Source organism: Meriones unguiculatus, chromosome 5, assembly GCF_030254825.1.
Source record: "Meriones unguiculatus strain TT.TT164.6M chromosome 5, Bangor_MerUng_6.1, whole genome shotgun sequence".
Classification (NCBI taxonomy): Eukaryota; Metazoa; Chordata; class Mammalia; order Rodentia; family Muridae; genus Meriones; species Meriones unguiculatus.
This window is the reverse complement of record NC_083353.1, coordinates 95,760,428-95,779,382: the sequence shown is the minus strand read 5'-3', so window position 1 is coordinate 95,779,382 and position 18,955 is coordinate 95,760,428. Positions and strand designations below refer to the sequence as shown.

At 34.6% G+C, this 18,955-nt stretch overlaps 1 protein-coding gene across 4 annotated transcripts in view; it reads right to left on the bottom strand.

The window, feature by feature from the left end:
• LOC110553555 (contactin-6) overlaps positions 1–16,956 on the bottom strand; it is a 365,089-nt gene extending 348,133 nt beyond the window's left edge. For 2 of the 4 annotated variants that reach the window (XM_060383867.1, XM_060383866.1), the window contains exon 1: positions 16,497–16,956. The gene's annotated coding sequence lies outside the window, so the exon portion shown is untranslated. Of the gene's footprint in view, positions 1–16,393 lie in introns of all 4 variants that reach the window. The other 2 variants (XM_060383868.1, XM_060383870.1) reach the window with 2 other exon arrangements.
• Between the last annotated feature and the right edge of the window lie 1,999 nt (positions 16,957–18,955).

The following is an 18,955-nucleotide window of genomic DNA, read 5'->3' as shown; positions in this document are numbered from 1 at the left end:
TAGGATATTTAGCTTCATGTTAGTGAGAGAGACAGATGAGCTAATGCAGCTGGGTATAAATATTTAACTGCTACTGTAGGAATCCAGAATTCTCTCTAATGATACTGTGAAAACTCAAATGCAAATGAAATTGAAAAACATTGAGTGTCTTGGAGACTGCTGTCTCAGGTATATTCGCAAAGAAGCTTGTTAATTAAACTTTTAAAGGATAGACAGTTCTTCTCTGTAGAAAGTGCAGCTACGGTGGCTGGAGTGAGCGGCCTGTAAAAGCTCATATGTTAAAGGGTTCCTCCTTTCCATGGTGGCAGGGAGAGGTGAAGACTTTGGGAAGTAGAATCTTAGTGAGGAGAGCAGGTGTATGATGCTGTGTCTCTGAAGATAAAGTGATGATCCTGGCCACTCCTTTTCTTTTTTATTTTGCTTCTTAGACATGCTGAAGTGAGCATCTTGCTCAGGTTCATATTTGTGCCCATAAATTGCTAGCTCGTCACAGGCCTAAGATGCTGAGGCTAACCCACTAAGGACGGACCTCCTGAATCCAAGAGCAAATTTATAAACTTGCGTAGTTATCACAGGCACTTTTACAAATATGAGCAGAAAGCTGACTGATATGTTAGTATGATTTGAAAAATTAATGCTATTGTTCTAAGCTATATGTGAAATATATTTTTCATTAATTCTTTTTTTCAAAATTTAAAAAAAAATTAAATGCTCCCAAAACTTCTGTGAATATATGTCTAAATCAAAAAAAATATATTCCTAAAAATCTTTTTGCCAAATATACATTTAATTTCTGAATTTTTATTCTGAATTAAAAATAGTACCATATACAAATCTAACATGTTCCAATAGCTTGAATGCAAGTTAAATAAAATATATTGAAGTCCTCTCTTGTTCTGAGGTACTGAGTCTGAAACTACACATTTCATATTTTGGTGGGTATTTGAAAAGTTCACACATTTCAAAAATATTTAATCTTTCTCCAATGTCTAAGTTATTTCCTCAAGTCATTAACATTTTATTATTTATATCTGCTCTTAAATTTTCAACCATACTAAATTCCTAAAAACTCATATATATATATATATATATATATATATATATATGTATCGATAAATATTTCTGAAATGCAATTAGGAATGACATAATAAATACTTAACTTCGTTGATTATTTCATTATAAAGTGGATTCCTATGGTCGCCAAGGGAGACACATAAATTTAAGTTGAATATTAACTATCATTTCAGCCTGTGTTATTTTTGTGTACCTAGATTTAGATGACACTGTAATAGCACACTTGGAGTGAGCACAGACATATTTAAAATTATGTTTTGCTTCTACTTTGAAATAGCTCATTCGTTAAGCAGGCACTTATTAAGCATCCACCACAGGACCCACACTGTGCTATGTGATGTAGCTAAAAAGATTTGACACTGGGAATATTTTTAGTAAATTGAGACTTATTAATTTGAAATTTTATGACTTAGTGTACACTGTAGGTCAACATTCATTTAGTTTTAATAACAGGAAAAGCAATAATTGTCTATCACTTACACTGCTATGAGTGTATTTGTTAGAGTCAACTCACTCTGGTATTTTTGGTCATTGAGCCCTAGGAGGGTTTCGAAACCAGGCCAGGTAATGCAGGCTCTGTGCAATGCATCTGGAAACCAAGATGGTGTCATGTCATATAAAATCTCACATTTTAAATCCTGAAAGACAAATGTATTATAAACTCTAAAAGACATTTATGGCACAAAAACCATGAAATACTTGATATATGATCAACTTCTTCAGCTTAGGAAAAGATGTAAATTACAACTAGCCCCTCCCCCAAAAAAAGAGTCACAAAGGACTTTGCTGACCTTAGGCAATAGGACAAATTAATGGTCCATGAGATAATAAGCTGGGGTTTTATGAAGAGGTAAAGGTGATTTATAGTAATGTTAAAATGTGGCTAATTTTATTCTTTGTTAGTTAATCTGACCATTTAAATTAAAAATTAGTATTTACAATGGTGCAGACTGTTGTAAAGATTGAAAGTCAAAAGGGTATTGTACCTTCGCTGTCTTTGGTAATGTAGGTATTTCATTCCCTAGAGAGGGGAGTTGATCAGAGGCCTGGTCTTTTACTTATCCCTCTTGTTTATAATGTTATTGAATTATAGACAGAAAATTCCCTCTATCGTCACTTTATACTTACTTGTGAATGGTTAGAAACAATATAATTTTTTTCTATTTTTTATTATTATTAATATTATTATTAGTTACATTTTATTAATTCTGTATCCCAGCTGTATCCCGCTTCCTCATTCCCTCCCAATCCCACCCTCCCTTCCTCAGCTCCTCCCTGCCTTTTTCCAAGTCCATGGATTGGGGAGGGCCTCCTCCCCTTACATCTGACCCTGTTTTATCAGGTATCTTCAGGACAGTCTGCAAAGTCCTCCTCTGTAGCCTAGCAGGACTGCTCCTCCCTTGGGGGGTGGGGAGTTCAAAGAGCCTGCCATATAATTAAGTAAAAAGTTGTAAAGTCATCAAAAAAGGCATATGTCATTTAAGGTTGAAATTTTAGTGCTAGGGCTATTTTCTTTTTAAGAAACATACATGTATGCATATATATGAGTATCTTTGTGTGTGTCAATCTGTTTATATATGTGTATAGACTCTGGTACAAGACTATTCATAACACTGTTCATAAATCTGAGAAAGCTAGGAAATGAAGTTAAGCAATGGCTCCAGCAAAGTATGGAACACAAAGCTTTAGAAAAAACATTAATGATACTTGAATTTTGCAAACAGTATGTTAATTCTATAGGCACATGCACATTTGTTTACAAGTGTACATGCAAGTGTCACAGGTTAGAGTCTGCACATATGAGGGAGACACTGCCTATTCACCTCTCAGAGAAAATCTTAGTACACACAATGTTAGTATCTTACTTATAGCCATGCGTACTAACCCATAATCAACATGTCACACCTTTAATGTACAAGTAACTTACAAATGTCTTACTTAGATTGACACCAGCAGTGCTCTCATCAGCAACCATTAAGTAATAATAGTTCTTTCAAGATTCATTAAATTAATACATTACTGAAAATCTCCTAATATCAATGAGACAAATTAATACACACGAGAGTCAGGCAATGCTCACACCCATAAAATATTTAGAATCTAGACTTCAACCAAACACTCTTCATAAAAAAGTTAATATATAAATCACACTTCCAGAAAACAATGTATGAAAACATCTTTGAAAAAGATTTCAAGAAAAAAATTACAAAAATATGTGATATATGTAGATATTTAGTATATAAACAACAATATGGCACTTTAACATGCCTATTAAAATGGTACTGACAATTTTCAGTGCAAAATGTCATCTTATCAAACTTTTGAATTACTATTGATTTATTCTCTCTGTTTTTACTCTACTAAACATTACCGTTGGTTATTTGGTATGTTTTATCATTACCTAAGTTAACCCTAGTGCTTGTAGGAAGATTTTTTCCCATGGAAAGAATCTCATAGACAGAGATCATATCCAGACATATATTTTTAAAAAGCTCCTCACTGAAAGAAATTAATAATTTTGAGGATTTCAAAATCATGAAACTTTACTGGCATTCATCAGTTTTTTGGAGCTATTTTACATTTCTTTTTGGAAAAAAACTCTTTCTGTATTAAGTGAAAGAATCTCTTCATGCTAAAACAAATGTTCCTGCTTGTGACCATATATTTGCCAGAAAGCTTTTATTTGGCTTTTCATTGTGTGCCTGACAACAAAGCTAATTCTCTTTTAAACTTTAGCACCTTTTTGAGGAAAAGGTATTTATTTAATTATTCATTTATTTACTTTTAATGCTTTAATTGAGATAGAATTGCATCTCATTACATTCTTCTTTTCCCTCCTCCATCCCCTCCCTGTCTCTCCACTCTCAAATTGATAGCTTCTTCTTTATTGTTGATTGGGTGTTTGTGAGTAAGCATGTGTGTGTATGTGTGTGTGAGAGAGAGAGACAGAGGCAGAGAGAAATCAGTCACAGGATAAGCATTCTATGCATCTGCAGGACAGAAGCTGGACCATTAAGTAACTCAGTAGTGATAAGTGTCCTAAGACTTAACACTTAGCCTTTCCCTCAATAGTTCATTCACAAATTACACTGGAACAGTCTATATGAAGCAGCAGCAATGAATAAAGAGCCAGCATGCCTTTAAAGCACAAATACGACAACACTGCTAAAAGACAACTTTTTTGTGTACTCATTTTTGAATGTTTTCTATTGTTTTTCCTAAATTATTTTTTCAGTTTTTTATTAAAACATAAAAACATTATTTCTCCCTTTCCATTTTTTGCTTCAAGCACTCTCATATACCCTCCTTGCTCTCTTTCAAACCAGGACCTCTTTTTGTATTAAGTGTTATTACTTATGTACACGTTTATTATATGCATAGGCACAAGAAACACATCTACAAAACACCCTGAAGCTAAAGGCCAGGGAACATTATGTTACATCTTTATGAAGTGGGATGCCATACCTCCCTCTATACATGGACCACACATTCACAATTTTGCCTATTTAGGAGTCTGCTGCCTAGCAAACATCGTAATGTCACATGCTTTAGAAATGTCTGTCGGTCAACAAACTTCTTCAACAGGAGACTTACAGCAAATCTGATCTTCTGTCTTCCTGTCCCTTTTTGCTGTGGACTGAGTGGAAGACCGACAGAAAGCATTGAAGAACGGACTTGGTTTTTGATCCTCTGTTTTGTTTGTTTGTTTGTTTGTTTGTTTAAGTGTTGTAGTGCAGTAAATCTATAATAGTTCCAAAATTTACAAAGATACCTGCATGAGGTCACATGCTCAACACTTATTCAGTGCTCTTAGTCTGCATCATGTGAAGGTCAGATCAACGGTGAAATAATATACACATTAAACATTGAATAGAAAATGCCAAATTCTTTTGAACACACATTCATATTGGCATATTTATATACGAGAGTGAAAGTTACTGGTGACTTCAATACATGTCTTCAATCTTACGTTTTTTGTATAAAAGAAGATTGCTTTGCTTTTTTTTGTTAGATATTAAAAATTCCATCTAATTGCCTCATTGTTAGTCATCAAAAGGAATCTAAAGCAAGAATGACCTATTTGTCCTCAGCTCTGAGCCTGTCACAGAAATTGCGGTGCTAACAAAGTTTCAAGATAACTGGTTACATAATTTATGAACTATACTCCATTAGACCTAAAGAATTAATGCTGCGACACCCACCAAATATCTAAATTAATAACATCTGTCTAATTTCCTTAGCTAAATTCTCAAATATGTTCTAAAGTTGTCTCATGAGATGATCATTCTTTATATATTAAATTATAATTTTTAATATTTTATGGTATTTGTATAACCAATGGAAATATAAATACTAGTATCTTTGGCTGCTTCTTATTAGATTGTATTCAAAAGCCTCAGCCTTGTTTCCAAACTGATCATGGAACATAATCATATGAAAATGTAAAAAAAAAAAAAATGAGAAAAATAATTGGATGCTGGCACGATGGCTCATCCGCTTAAGTGCCTGACTTGCAAGGATGAGCACCTGAGTTGGGATCTCCAGCACCTACTAATGAGCCAGGTGTTACAGTGTCTCCTTCTAAGCACAGTTATAAAAGACGGCAGAGACAGATGGCTCTCCACAGCTGTCTGTTCAGCCTACCTGTTGAGCTGAAGGTTCCCTGAGAATCCCTGTCTCAAATACTAAGGTTGGCAATGGTAGAAATCACTCCATACTGACTTCAGGCCTCCACACATAAATATAAAGGCATCTGCACAGACACATATGTGTTCACATATGCATGCAATACACACACACACACACACACACACACACACACACACACGAGCACGCATACAAAAATACATTCAAAAAAAAGAGGAAAAATCACTCTTACTCCTGGGATGGTGTGGGAGTAAGAATCTTCATAGCTTCTGAATAAACAAATGATTCAAAATTTTTGGTATGAACATGTTCCTTCCTCTTCAAAGTATCACCAAAACAAACAAAATTTAACCAGAAGAAATATATAAGGTCATGGGAATGCTATTAAAAAACTCTAATACCAGAAAATGAGAAGGTAATTTAAGGTTAAAATATACAGAGAAAGAAACCAAGAAGTGAAGAAAATTGTTGTGCTCCTCTGTAAGCAAAAGTGTAGTGAGTCATAAAGACATATACAGGATTCAGACAAAGCTTGAGTGTCATAGAATATTTCAACTGAAGGTGTATTTGTCATAGAGTACATTTCAAAGAAACAGAAAAATAATGCACTGTGTGAGAGAGAGCCAGTAGAAATAAATAATGGGGGGATTTCTTCCTAAAGCCTAAAATAGTACTACAATCAAAAGCCAGAAATAAGCTGAGAAGAAAAGAGACACTACTAGTAACAAAATGCCAGGAAAAACCTTAAAGATAGACAGGAAAATCGAGGTGTTTTCCTTTGAAAGCTAAGGGTATAAAATATATATAGGACAAGTGCAAAATCATGAAATGGAAATTATTAAGTTTGTGAGAAAACCTAAGACAGAGGTATAGACGATTAAAATCCTGAAAAATATATTCCTGAAAGGGTAAATGAAAGTGTTTCCATGTTTCAAGACTGAAGTACACATTAGCTGAGTATTTTCAATACCCGAGAATGAAGAAAAAGAAACTTGAGAGAGATTATAGAAACTAAACAGAATGCATACATAGTGATTTATAATTATACTTCTTGGTAAACCCTAAGAAATAAAAAATACACTTTCCTAAAATCTACCTGTAAAATGGCAATTAACAACAGTATTAAATTGTACTCCAAAGATCATGGACTAGAATACAAACAAAACATTCAGGTAAGAACACTGTTTAATCCAGAGTGCTTTGATGTGAGTTAGGTAATTTTCAGTGCTCAACACTGATTTGAAGGGAGCTCAACACTGTTTTAGAACAACTCACAAATATTCATTGTTACATAAGAATGGATCCATGAGATTCACAATAGTAACAAAAAAAAGATGATGAGTAAAGAATTCAGAAAACCAAGCGTATTAATTAAACAAAAAGTGGCCAAGCAACTTTAATGGAAGTTTACAAGCAAATGGTGGAACTAGGATGCTTAGAGACCATTTGTGTAAGATAATTAAACCATTCACCCTAACTGCAAAGAGGACAGGTATATTATTATAATTATTCTTAGTTTATTAATTTATAGAAAATATTAATTTTATTATATCCATGTATTTATCATTTCCCACCTAAATAAAAGTTAAAAAATAAATAAAAATATTTATGAACTAGGGGGATGGAGAGGTGGAGATAATGCCTCTATGTTCGTGTTAGAACCAGAGGTTTTATTCCTTGGAAATACATGGTGGCATGCTCCTCTAACTTCAGAGTAGGAGAGGAGAGGGGTGAATGGGCAGAAACAGAAGAATTCCTGGGACTTACAGGCCAGCAGTCTTTCAAGAACAGTGAACTCTCTTAATATTTTATGAAGCAAGTGGTTAAAAGTCAATCAAATTTTACTCACAATAATAATAGATACAGATGAATTCAATCCATCAACTAATAGACAAAGATTCTGAAACCCAAAACAAATAAGAAATAGTTGATATATTACAGTACTGATATAGAGGTGTCAATTGAATACTTCGAGAGTTAAACAGTGAATAACTACAACTAAGAAAACAGGCAAGAAAGGAATAACATTCACAAATCAACCAAGAGCTACACATATTTACACAAACTGATCTTAATTGTCCAAAGTACATTGAGTTTGGCTGGTTATATATGTGTCTTTATTATCACTCCATTTACTTACTTTTAAAATAGTCTTTTTATTGTATACATATGTATGAACAAATTAAGTATTTATGATAATGACGAATGAAATAAGGAATACAAAAATTTGTTTACTCCCTTATTATTTTTATATTGTTTCCATATTTTATTAGGAAAGGAGATGTTACACATTTAAAATTTATCATTTGGTAAATCTGATGGGTGGAAATCGTAATTTGTGAATTTGACACATAAATATTTAAAATTCCATACTGCAAATGAAAATATTCATATAGATGTTCATTGCTGCCAAAAAAATTTAAAACTTATGTGACAGTTCAAACTGTGCTCTGAAAGTCAAAAAAGAAGAAAACATGAAAAAAATTAAAATGTAGATTCAAAACAAACTATCTTAAACATGTTAACCTAACAGGAAAAGGAATTTGGGTGAGCACATTATATTTGCACACAGAAAGAAGAGAAAACAAAAATAAAGTGGGAATAGTTTTTTTTTTATTTGTGCGGCATACTAATTTTTTTTAAAAATTATTTATTTTTATTAATTACAATTTATTAACTTTGTAACATAGTTGTAGCTCTATCCCTCATCTCCTCCCAATACCACTCTCTCCTTCCCTCATCTTCTCCAATGCCCTTCCCCCAGTCCGCTGATAGGGGAGGTCTCCTCCCCTTCCATCTGACCCTAGCCTATCAGGTGTCATAAGACCTGGCTGCATTGTCTTCCTCTGTGGTCTTTTAAGGCTGCTCCTCATTCAGAGGGAGGTGATCAAAGAGCCAGCCACTGAGTTCATGTCAGAGACAGTCCCTGTTCCCCTTACTAGGGATTTCACTTGGAGACTCAGCTGTCATGTGCTACATCTGTACAGGGTTTCTAGTTTATCTCCATGCATGGTTCTTGGTTGGAGTATCAGTCTCAGAAAAGATCCCTGGGCTCAGGGGTCCAATCCTATGCCTTAGCTTTTTCGGTTCTGTTGCTCTTCTTGTGGAGCTCCTATCCTTCCAAATTTTTCTATCCTCCTCCATCCTCCTTCTTTCATAAAATTCCCTGCACTCTGGCCAAAGTTTGGCTGATTCTCAACTTCTGTTTAGTTACCTTGTTGGGTAGAGTCTTTCACAGGCCTTCTGTGGCTCCTGTCCTGTTCCCTGTTTTCTCCCTCTTCCAATGTACTTTATCCATAATAGCCAGTATCTGGAAACAACCCAGATGTCTCTCAACTGAGGAATGGATACAGAAATTGTGGTACATTTACAAATGAAATACTAATCAGCAATTAAAAACAAGGAAATCATGAAATTGGCAGGTGAATGGTGGAAACTAGAAAAGATCATCCTGTGTGAGGTATCCCAGAAGCAGAAAGACACACATAGTATATACTCACTTATAAGTGGATATTAGCCATAGAATATGGGATAAACATACTAAAATCTGTACACCTAAAGAAGCCAAGCAAGAAGGAGGACCTTGGATAAGATGATCAACCCTCACTCAGAAAGGCAAAAGAGATGGATATCGGGAATAGGTTTTAAACCCTTTGTAATCAGCACCCACCAATGTACTCCATATAGCAATGTTGCACTGCTTAAAAGATCCATAACCTCCCCAAACAGCATCATCAACTGGGGACCAAGTTTTCAGATACACAAGCCTTTGGAGGACATTTCTCATTCAAGCCACGAAAGGGCATAGTTACTTTAAAGTTTAAAACAGTGAAAATGACTAAAAACATGAGGAAAATGCTGAAAACTTTAATGTTTAACTTTTTTGTTATAAAAGTACTTTTAGTATGCTCACATATTTTTCTATGCTTTGTTTTTATGATCAGAAAATTAAATAAACTCCCTTTGTCAGGTCCAATAACTATAACTATAACTATATATATATATATGTGTGTGTGTGTGTGTGTGTGTGTCTGTGTATGCATATAATGAAGCTAATTTAATCTGTATGCATCCACACTTTAGTGTCTCTGAATCTTTCCACTGTGTTCTCATAAGTACTATTTTTATTTCCAGTTTGGTGATTTACACACCAAATTTAATTTTCTACTAAATACTCAATACAATTGATAAGATGATTATTACAATTTTCATTCTGTTCATTGTTTTATATTATTTTTACTCAATTGATTCTAAGCTAATAGACAAATATTATAGTAGTAGTAATAATATAACCATAATGAACCAATGAACACATAGAGAGCTTATTAATTGCTGGGCTTTCTTCCAAGATATTTTCACAAATTAAGCCATTTAATTCTTTTCATAATACTGTGAAGTCGATACTGTTATTATCTTTGTTATGAATGGAGAAACTGAGATGTAGAGAGGCCATGGCTACATTCTAAAAGGTACACAGAAAGTTGGGTACAAGTAGCATCGGAAATCTAAATACCCAGACCCCAGAATTTTGCTCTCATTTCTATTGCTATAAAAGCTAAAGCTAACACAGAACTTCCAATCCTCTGCTGTAGCTTTCCAGATGCCCAAGCACTGAGGTTGAAGGCATAGAGACATATAGCATCATGACAGCAATGCATACGGAGCAAACGCACAACTCAAGTACAACAACCTCTGTAGATGTAAATTACAAGAGTAAAAATTTTGGAACAAAAATCTCATGTACAGATCCCATGAAAACTGAGATTCCTACTGAAAACTTACAAAACAAGGAGAGTTCTATTCATGCCTTATTCTACAGAAGCAAAAAAAGAAATTAAAAAAAAAACATAGTGATGGGTTTGGAACGATACAAATAGAAACAAAAAACTTCTTCTGACCCCAGAGAGGATATTAGTAAACAAAATGGCAGACAGGTAACATGAAGTAAATATTCATTGTTTCCAAACACTAAACAGCACATACTTTTACTTGTCACCTGTTCATTTATTTTGTCTTCATTAGATATTTTTATTTTATTTTAAGATAATATAATATTTAAAAACTTCCTGGATGTGTGGATAGCTGGAGAGATTATTGAGAGTAAGAAAGATTTGTCTACAAGGTTCCAGCATGGAGACCCATGACTTACAGGATTTCTTATAGCTTACATCATTGACTCTACTGACAAGTGGGAGAATATGAACTCTTCAAGAAAAAGTTGATAAATTTGACTCTTTTGCACTGTGGACATAAAATTAGATTAAAGTTCAAGATACCTAAGAATTGTATAACAAATATCTAAGGTCTTGATTCTTTGCAAAGAGTTGAATTCTTTCACAAAAGTAACATTATTTAAAGAAATTTCTGAGAAAGAGTCAATGCATTTTTAAATCTAATCAATTTTTTTTTCATGGAGTGTTTCACATCAAAATTTGAGGGGAAAAGATCCCATGTGCCTCCTGCATTAACATATGCACAGTATTTCTCACTATTATATTCCTCAAGTATAACAGGTATGAACTTATTTTATGCGGGACACCTGTAGGGCATTTTGGCATCCGTTATTCCCTTGTCTTCTTTAGGGATAGAGCATGGTACGCAATGGTTTAATCGTGGAATTTTTATATAAGCAATAAGTTTTAACAGTACCCTAAAAAAATCCGTTTTTTTCTATGTATCTCTCATGAACACATTTTGATTCTAAAAGACATAATGACATAAGCAAAGAAAGTATGTAACTGAAAAACATAAATCTAAAGAATAGTAGCTACAGTTTTTTAAAGTGTAGTTTTAATAACTCTAAACATACACTTTACATATTTTAAAGCAGAAATTCAGCAGCCAAAGGTAAGTGTCAAGTAATAAAGGTAACTAAAATGGTAGATTAAAATAAAAAACATTGAAAATATGAGCACTGAAATAGAAAATATAGTATGATGACAAACCACTAGTGATGATGATAGGAAACAAAACTAAATGCAAAGTTGAAAACATATTTGAATAATGTTCATAGATATGAAAGAGGAACAAATAAAATCCAACATGGTCACAAGTGGTGACCCAGAAGAAAGCATAAAAAAATACAATAAGTGGTAGATTCATGCTCTTTAGTTTCAGGTAGGCAAATTAAAGACACAGGGTTAGAAAATCAGTTCGTATCAGTGAAGTTGGGCCACACACAACCTTCTGTAGTACAAACATACACAAAGTGTATTATAACAAAAGTGCAAAGGTTTTAATTTGTTTTTTTTTATTTTTTTAATTTTTATTTGAAATGCTTTATAAAGTTTAAGAAGGCATTGGACTATGAATGCTATTTATTCGAATCATAAAATCTCATATTCATTTTTCAATTTCACTCATGAAACAACATGAAATAACTTACTGATTGGAATAGGTCAATATCTTGATCCACATTTCTATTAAATTTTCATTTGATAACTTATATGAAAATTAATTCTGTGGCTTTGGTGTTAGTTAACTACCCCTAAAAAGTAAGCAGAAAACTTATTTGGAACATTATGTACTTAAACTAACCACAGTAGTATTTCAGATTTTCTGCATTGCTTCCTTGAACCTTATATGTAATAACATAATGACATTCTTATTGGTCAAAAAAAAAAGTGAAAAAAAGAAAAGAAAAAGAATCTTAAAGATTGGTAATAAAATATTCCTATTAGACTGACTAAGTATAAGATTATTTTAAGAAAAATGTACAAAGTCAAGAAATCATGAAAATATTCATCTGAGAAAAACAAGTCATATTCAAAAATAGCTAAAACTTCTGGCTAACAACTTTAAATATGAGGTATCTGAAGCAGTGTTTACAAATATGTAGGCATTTATGCAAGTATTACTGTTTGAGTCTAAAATGATAATTTGTCTTGACTGTGTGAAATAAAATAATGTTCATGCACACAACAAATAGGGACTCTGTGACTGTGTCTTCAAACAGTCCCTGACTGTGGGCCCTAACCACCCAAGAAATAATGGTGAATCAATGTATAAATGCTGGTTATTAAAGTGTTGGTCCTTTCAAAAGTGAAGTGAGTCTAAAATGAAGGTATGGTAGCTACCACAAGGTCAAAAATATATATCTCTACAATAGCATCATAAAATATGCATATATTATATATACATGTATGTACATATATAACATGATTATTATAATATATATGTATTGATCATTTTGGAGATATATATATTAGTGATATATGTATATATTATGATAATATATATTATAAATTTGTTTCTGATTATACATTTCTGATTTTAAATGTCCACCTATATTAATGACATATGGGTGATGATTTATAATATTATCATAATTGTTAGAAATGGCTTAAAGAATAATAGTGTTATTATTATAATAATAGTGTTATTATTATTATTATTATAATAATAGTCTCAACCTGGTATGCTTATCTGTTCTTTAAATTTTATCTCTCTTACAGTCACTTCACCGTTTTTTAATTTAATTTTATTTATATATTTATTTATTACAATTTGTATCCCCACTGCTGCCCCTTCCCTTGTCTCCTCCCATCCACCATCCCTATTCTTCTCCTATGCCCTTTCCCTAGTCCCCTGATAAGGGAGGTCCTCCTCCCCTTATATCTGACCCTAGCTTATCAGGTCTCATTGAGGCTGGGTGCATCATCTTCCTCTGTGTCCTGATAAGGCTGCACCTTCCCCCATGGGTAAGTGATCAAAAATCCTGTCACTTAGTTCATGTCAGAGACAAACCCTGTACTCCTTACTAGGGTATCCACTTGGAAACTGAACAGCCAATGGGTTGCTTTTGAACAAGGGTGTCTAGGCAAAGATTGTCCTATCTCGTTCATGTTGATCATCCTACTAGGTTTGAGAATCAGCTTAAGTAGAGACCTTAAATTCTTCTATACCTCATTTGAGCAAGGAAATAGCCAGATTAACCTTCTACATGGTCTCAGAGGCCCAAGTATTGAAGAGGAGTTTTTATGTAGCTGATTAGACATTAGAAGGTCTGGAGACATTAGGAATGGTCTCCTCCCTCACAATCAACAGTTTGTAAGAACAGGGCTGGAACTTCAGGGCTCTGCCTCTCTCAGAGTCATAGGATCATCTGTCCCTGGGGAAACACATGATGTCTAAACTGTCAAGAATGCCATTAACTGAATATAGTCTAAGCGTTCTTTCAGAAGTCTTTAACCTTAGAATATTGTGTAGCAAGTGGCTTTGGTTATTATTTCCCCCATCCACCAGTCCGAACACGCCTGTCAATCACCTAGACAGAAATAAGCACCTAAAGAAAGTTGTCTGCTCTCCAGACTTTAGACATAAAATAAAACCTGTCTAAAATGTAAATGCACACAACATGTCTCTGACAATTCTCCTTTCTCACACCTTGTGAGAGTTCTGTTCTCTAGATATTTACTTGGGCACTTGCCATAGTCATCCACTGAGAGTACCTTCTTTGCTTTGCTAATAAACATCACCTTTCTCCTGCTCTTTACTTTGCATGTCTTTTTAATTCTTCCTCTAGAGGTCACAAAGATTGGAGAGTTGTTCCAAGCATGATTCTGTGGACAATGATATGTATTTTGAGGACTGGTTAATATTTAAAAGTGTATTAAAATGACCCCAAATCATTTTTATAGTTTTTGTTCATAACTATAAGCTATTTTTCTGAACTCAGCACTTCTGTTGAAACAAATATATATCAGAATTTTTGCAACTTATTATCTTATTTCATCTCTTTAGTTTTGTAAATGTAGAGTAAGATATAATTCTTCCACAAGGATATCTGTAAATCATTGGTGATACCATCACACTAAGCACTTCTTATTCTTAGAAAGAAGGATATAAGAAACCATTCTTCATACCTTTCTCCCTGTCTCATCATATTAAGGTTTTAGGCACAAAGAAATAGCAACTCATGATTGTTATATGTAGAGAGTGGGATCTCTCTTTCAAGCTTTCCTATTTTGTTTGGTTATTTTATAAAGTACTAAAGATTATGCTACCACCTTCTGTTTTACATGTTGTCAGTATAAATACGTAGCTGAATAATTGAGCGAATAATCCCCTTCCATCTGTAAGGAAAGTCAGTACCTAACAATCTACCTTTATACTATTTTAACTCATCTGTAGAAGCCTATAGTCAATATACTTCGTACTGTCTTCATGATATAATAAATTGTTTATGGAATGGGAAGGGGAGTCTCAGACCAAATGTGTGATCATTTGCTGAGTGACCAAATGAATTCAGTTTCATTAAGGAAAGTTACACACATATCTTGAAAATAAAATTATGACAATTCACTAGAAATGCTCAGTGGAAATGAGAAACATTTGACTATAAGTGATGGGCTTCTTGCTAAGAGGTGATAACTTATGCATTTATATAACCTCATGTAACGCCTGTCTATAAAAGTTTCTTGATTGGAAATCTTTATGCTATATAGCCATGATAACGCTAAAGAAAAAAAAAATCTGTGAATCATCAAAGATGAAATGACTCTGTATGTCTATTCGTTGTACAAACTGTGCCAGCATTTTTGTAGGCATATGTTTGTTTTGTGGAAGTGTATATATTTACATGTGTGGGGGAAGGGTAGAAAAACAGTACCCAAATAATCTTATTTCATTGCAGACTGCAAAGAACATAAATTGGTGAAACATTTAAACAACAATGACTTTAAAAGATGATAAACAAATCCATCAGATAAATTAAGATTGCACAAAACAAGAGATTAAACAGCCAGCATATGATTCCTTGCTTTATAGACACCTTTGAGAAACACTGACACTGTAGAACAGCATGAATTTCTTATTTTCAAGATGATTCCGTATAATGTCAGTGTTCTTCCTGTTTTTTTATTTTTTTTTTTCTTTCTCAGTATTACTTCTATTTGTCATTCTGTGAATGCTTCTCAGAGGACATAGTCAGGATGCTGATTATTTAAACTTAAGTAGTTTTCATTTGAAGAAAGAAGAACTTTAAATTCCAATTTTCCCCAAACCTCCAATGTTACAGTATCACGTTAACATTGGGGCCATATATACTGGCTAATTTCAGAACTCTGCAAAGTTTTGCTCCCAAGTCATCAAGTTCTGAAACTTTCATAAAGTATTAAAAGATCCTTATCATAACAGGCTTAGCTGGTGTGAATGGGAAGGAAAGGCGATTTTGCAAGCTATTATCTATAAGCTGGGTGCAACCAAAATGTCAGATGAAATTTGGTGTACCCGTTTGACCTCCACTCATGTTTCGCCCATTATGAAAACCCTCCCCCAGGAAACTTTTATAACCGTTTCTTTAAATCATCTGTGGATACTGCAAACCCCACCCCTCATCCACTGTAGGAAAAAAAAAAAATAGCACTCACGTCTTCTGTTCTGCTGTTATTGAAAGGGTGTGTAGCCATCGGAAAGTACTAGAATTAGCACTGTCATCCAGTCTTTCCCGTTAGTTTTACCGCAGCAAAGACTAGTGAAACACTGAAAAATATACCTGTAGTCTTACTTTGCCTCCTCAGCTCGTACCTCCCTTAATACAGATACAATACATGCTTTTCTCACAGGGAATAAACGTATTTAAGCATCAGCATCATAAAAACACAGCATCAATGAAACAGCCACTCCCCCCCTCTACACACGCACACACCATACACACAAACCCAGCTTTTACCTGTTTTAATAATACAAAGAGACTGAAAGCGAGAAAAACTGCAGCTTGCCCAGTAAAATTCTCATTGCAGCAGACAGCGCAATTCTGTACTCACGGATCTTACCAGGGAAATGTCTCGGGATCTTTACAATTTTCCTGCAGAACTCTGTCTGGAGTCCTCAGCCAGGCATGCTGTGCACCCAGGCAGAACCAAGCCGTATGGAATGTCTATGCAGCTGGGAGATAATGGGACTCTTTTTCCCAGCTGGGACTGCAAGCCTTTTATCCACTGAGTATTGCGTGGCTCCTCTCTGGTCTTAAGCATGAAATACGCTCCTCTCCTGCTGCATTCCTGACGGAACCTAGACAATTAGTTCTTGAGGCACATGTGCAACGCTCCCGTTTGGAATATTCAAAGGGAAAATTCTCTCCACACTGAAAGCCAGCTCCGTCTTCACCATCCTTCACAGACTCAGGCAGCTGGGAGCAGCTGCCATTCCAGTGGCATGAAAGATTAAATTCACCCCCTTCATTCTTTGACTAGATATAGTCACTCCTGTCAGGTCATCAGAAAATCGTTTTTATTGAAAACTGGGTCAGACTAACTACTTATTAGGTATCCAACAGGAAAGGAAGTAGTCCCCCCCCCCCTCTGGTTTCACTGCATTGTCATTTGCAAGCAAAGATTAAGCCGGTCAAGGGTCTGCACCGATTTAGACTGTGTTCAAATGTACGCTTTCTGAAGCATGCCAGCAGCTCCTGGTGCTAGTTAAAGTGAAGAGAAGGGTGGAAGTAAAATCAGAGAGCTATCACTAATACCCTTCTAAATTGAAATATGTGCATTAGGCTACTTAAAGATGGCAAATTACACAGAGTCCGATAGTCTAGAGAAATAGTGTTCTCATAAACAGCTTCCTACTGTAGCCTGGGTAAAAAAGAAGTTTGCTTATATTTGTTTAAAAAAAATGATTTTTGTGTTCCCCACAGAGCCCCCTTGGTACCAAACTTTTAATATGTCTGTCTTGGCATGGTTTTAGGAGAGACTAACTCCTTGGAAAATAAAAGCTAAGACAGACACAAAGTGAGTGCATGTACATAGAGACCCTAACACATACAAACATGCCTAAAACAGGAGAATCTTCTCAGGTCCTCACACAAAGACAGAATATTCTTAACATACTAAAGTTAAATAAATGGATCCTGGAAAAAATAAAATCACAAATCGAGTGAACTTAAGTCAGAGGCAACTTTTAGCTTTATTTTGATTTATCTGCTAAGTTAGGTCTGTATCACTGGATGTTTTGATGACCAAGGATTATATTTCTCTGTGACTATGTCCATCCAGAAGGTCATTTGTCCTTATGGACATGTTCCATCATCAAGAGCTTCATAAGAAAGATGATTCTCGTTGGTTATTCCTGGTTGGTTTTTGCTTATATTGAGACAGGGTTTCCCAGTGCATTCCATAGTAGTCTCTAACTCTATTCTCCTTCCTTAGCCTCCCAAGGATTAGTAGTACAGGTATTTATCATCATGTCATACTGATGTAGTAGGACCCTCGTAGTATATAATCTTCTTCTCCAATTGATGGTAGGACCAATTTGATGAAAAGCTTTATAGTGATATACACATATATTTAACATAATGTCAAAATGTTAACTTTACATTGTAGACATGAAAAAATTAACATATCTTTTAGGTGGCTGTATGAGAAAAAACAAAACAAAACAAAACCAGTCATCTATTAGCGGAATAGATTGTTTTCCAAGAGGCAGATTTCACTTGGTGTAAGGGATAGCCCTTTACTCCAGGATCCAACATCTCCCACATGTTCCAAGACAGTTTACTGCCTTTCTTTTAAATCTTACCAAGAAAAGAATGTAAAGGAATTTCACCCATTTCCTATCGCTATATCTAAGCATGTATCAAGCACTCACCTGCAGTTGCTGGCTTCCCTAGAGCTCCTCAGGGTGAATTGTGTCTTTTCCTCACACCTCACCCCTGTATTACATTGACACCCATAGTATCTTCTCAATGTGTTCAAGGCTATCCAACCCACTCATCTGTTTTTCAGGGTCAGCGGGGCTCCCTGCCTTCTTCCCTTGTATGTTTGTATCACAGAGGTGTGCTTTTGTCCTGCAAATCTTTGAAATCACTACTGGTGTTGGTATTTTATTCACTTCCAGTTTCTACTCCATTTCCAGGCTCCTTGTTATAAGAACACACTATTAAAAACAAAAACAAAACAAACAAACAAAAAAATGCAGTCTGTACTTTTTACTTCTGATGTGTACTCTTTGATCCTTGCTCGAATCCGGTCTGATTGGCCTTTTGTCCTTATATTTCATATAAGTACCTCTTGTCACAGTCAAAACTGGATTATATTTAGAAAATCTCAGTAGCCAGTTATCTATCCTTGTTTAACTTGAAATAATGGCAGTAATTGAAATAGTTTATTATTTTCTTCTTGTCTAAAGAATGGGAAGAGATAAGGAAGGGAGGATGGGATTGGGAGGGAATTTGGGGTTGGGCTACAGCTGGGATACAAAGTAAATAAACTGTAATTAATAAAAAAAGAAAAAA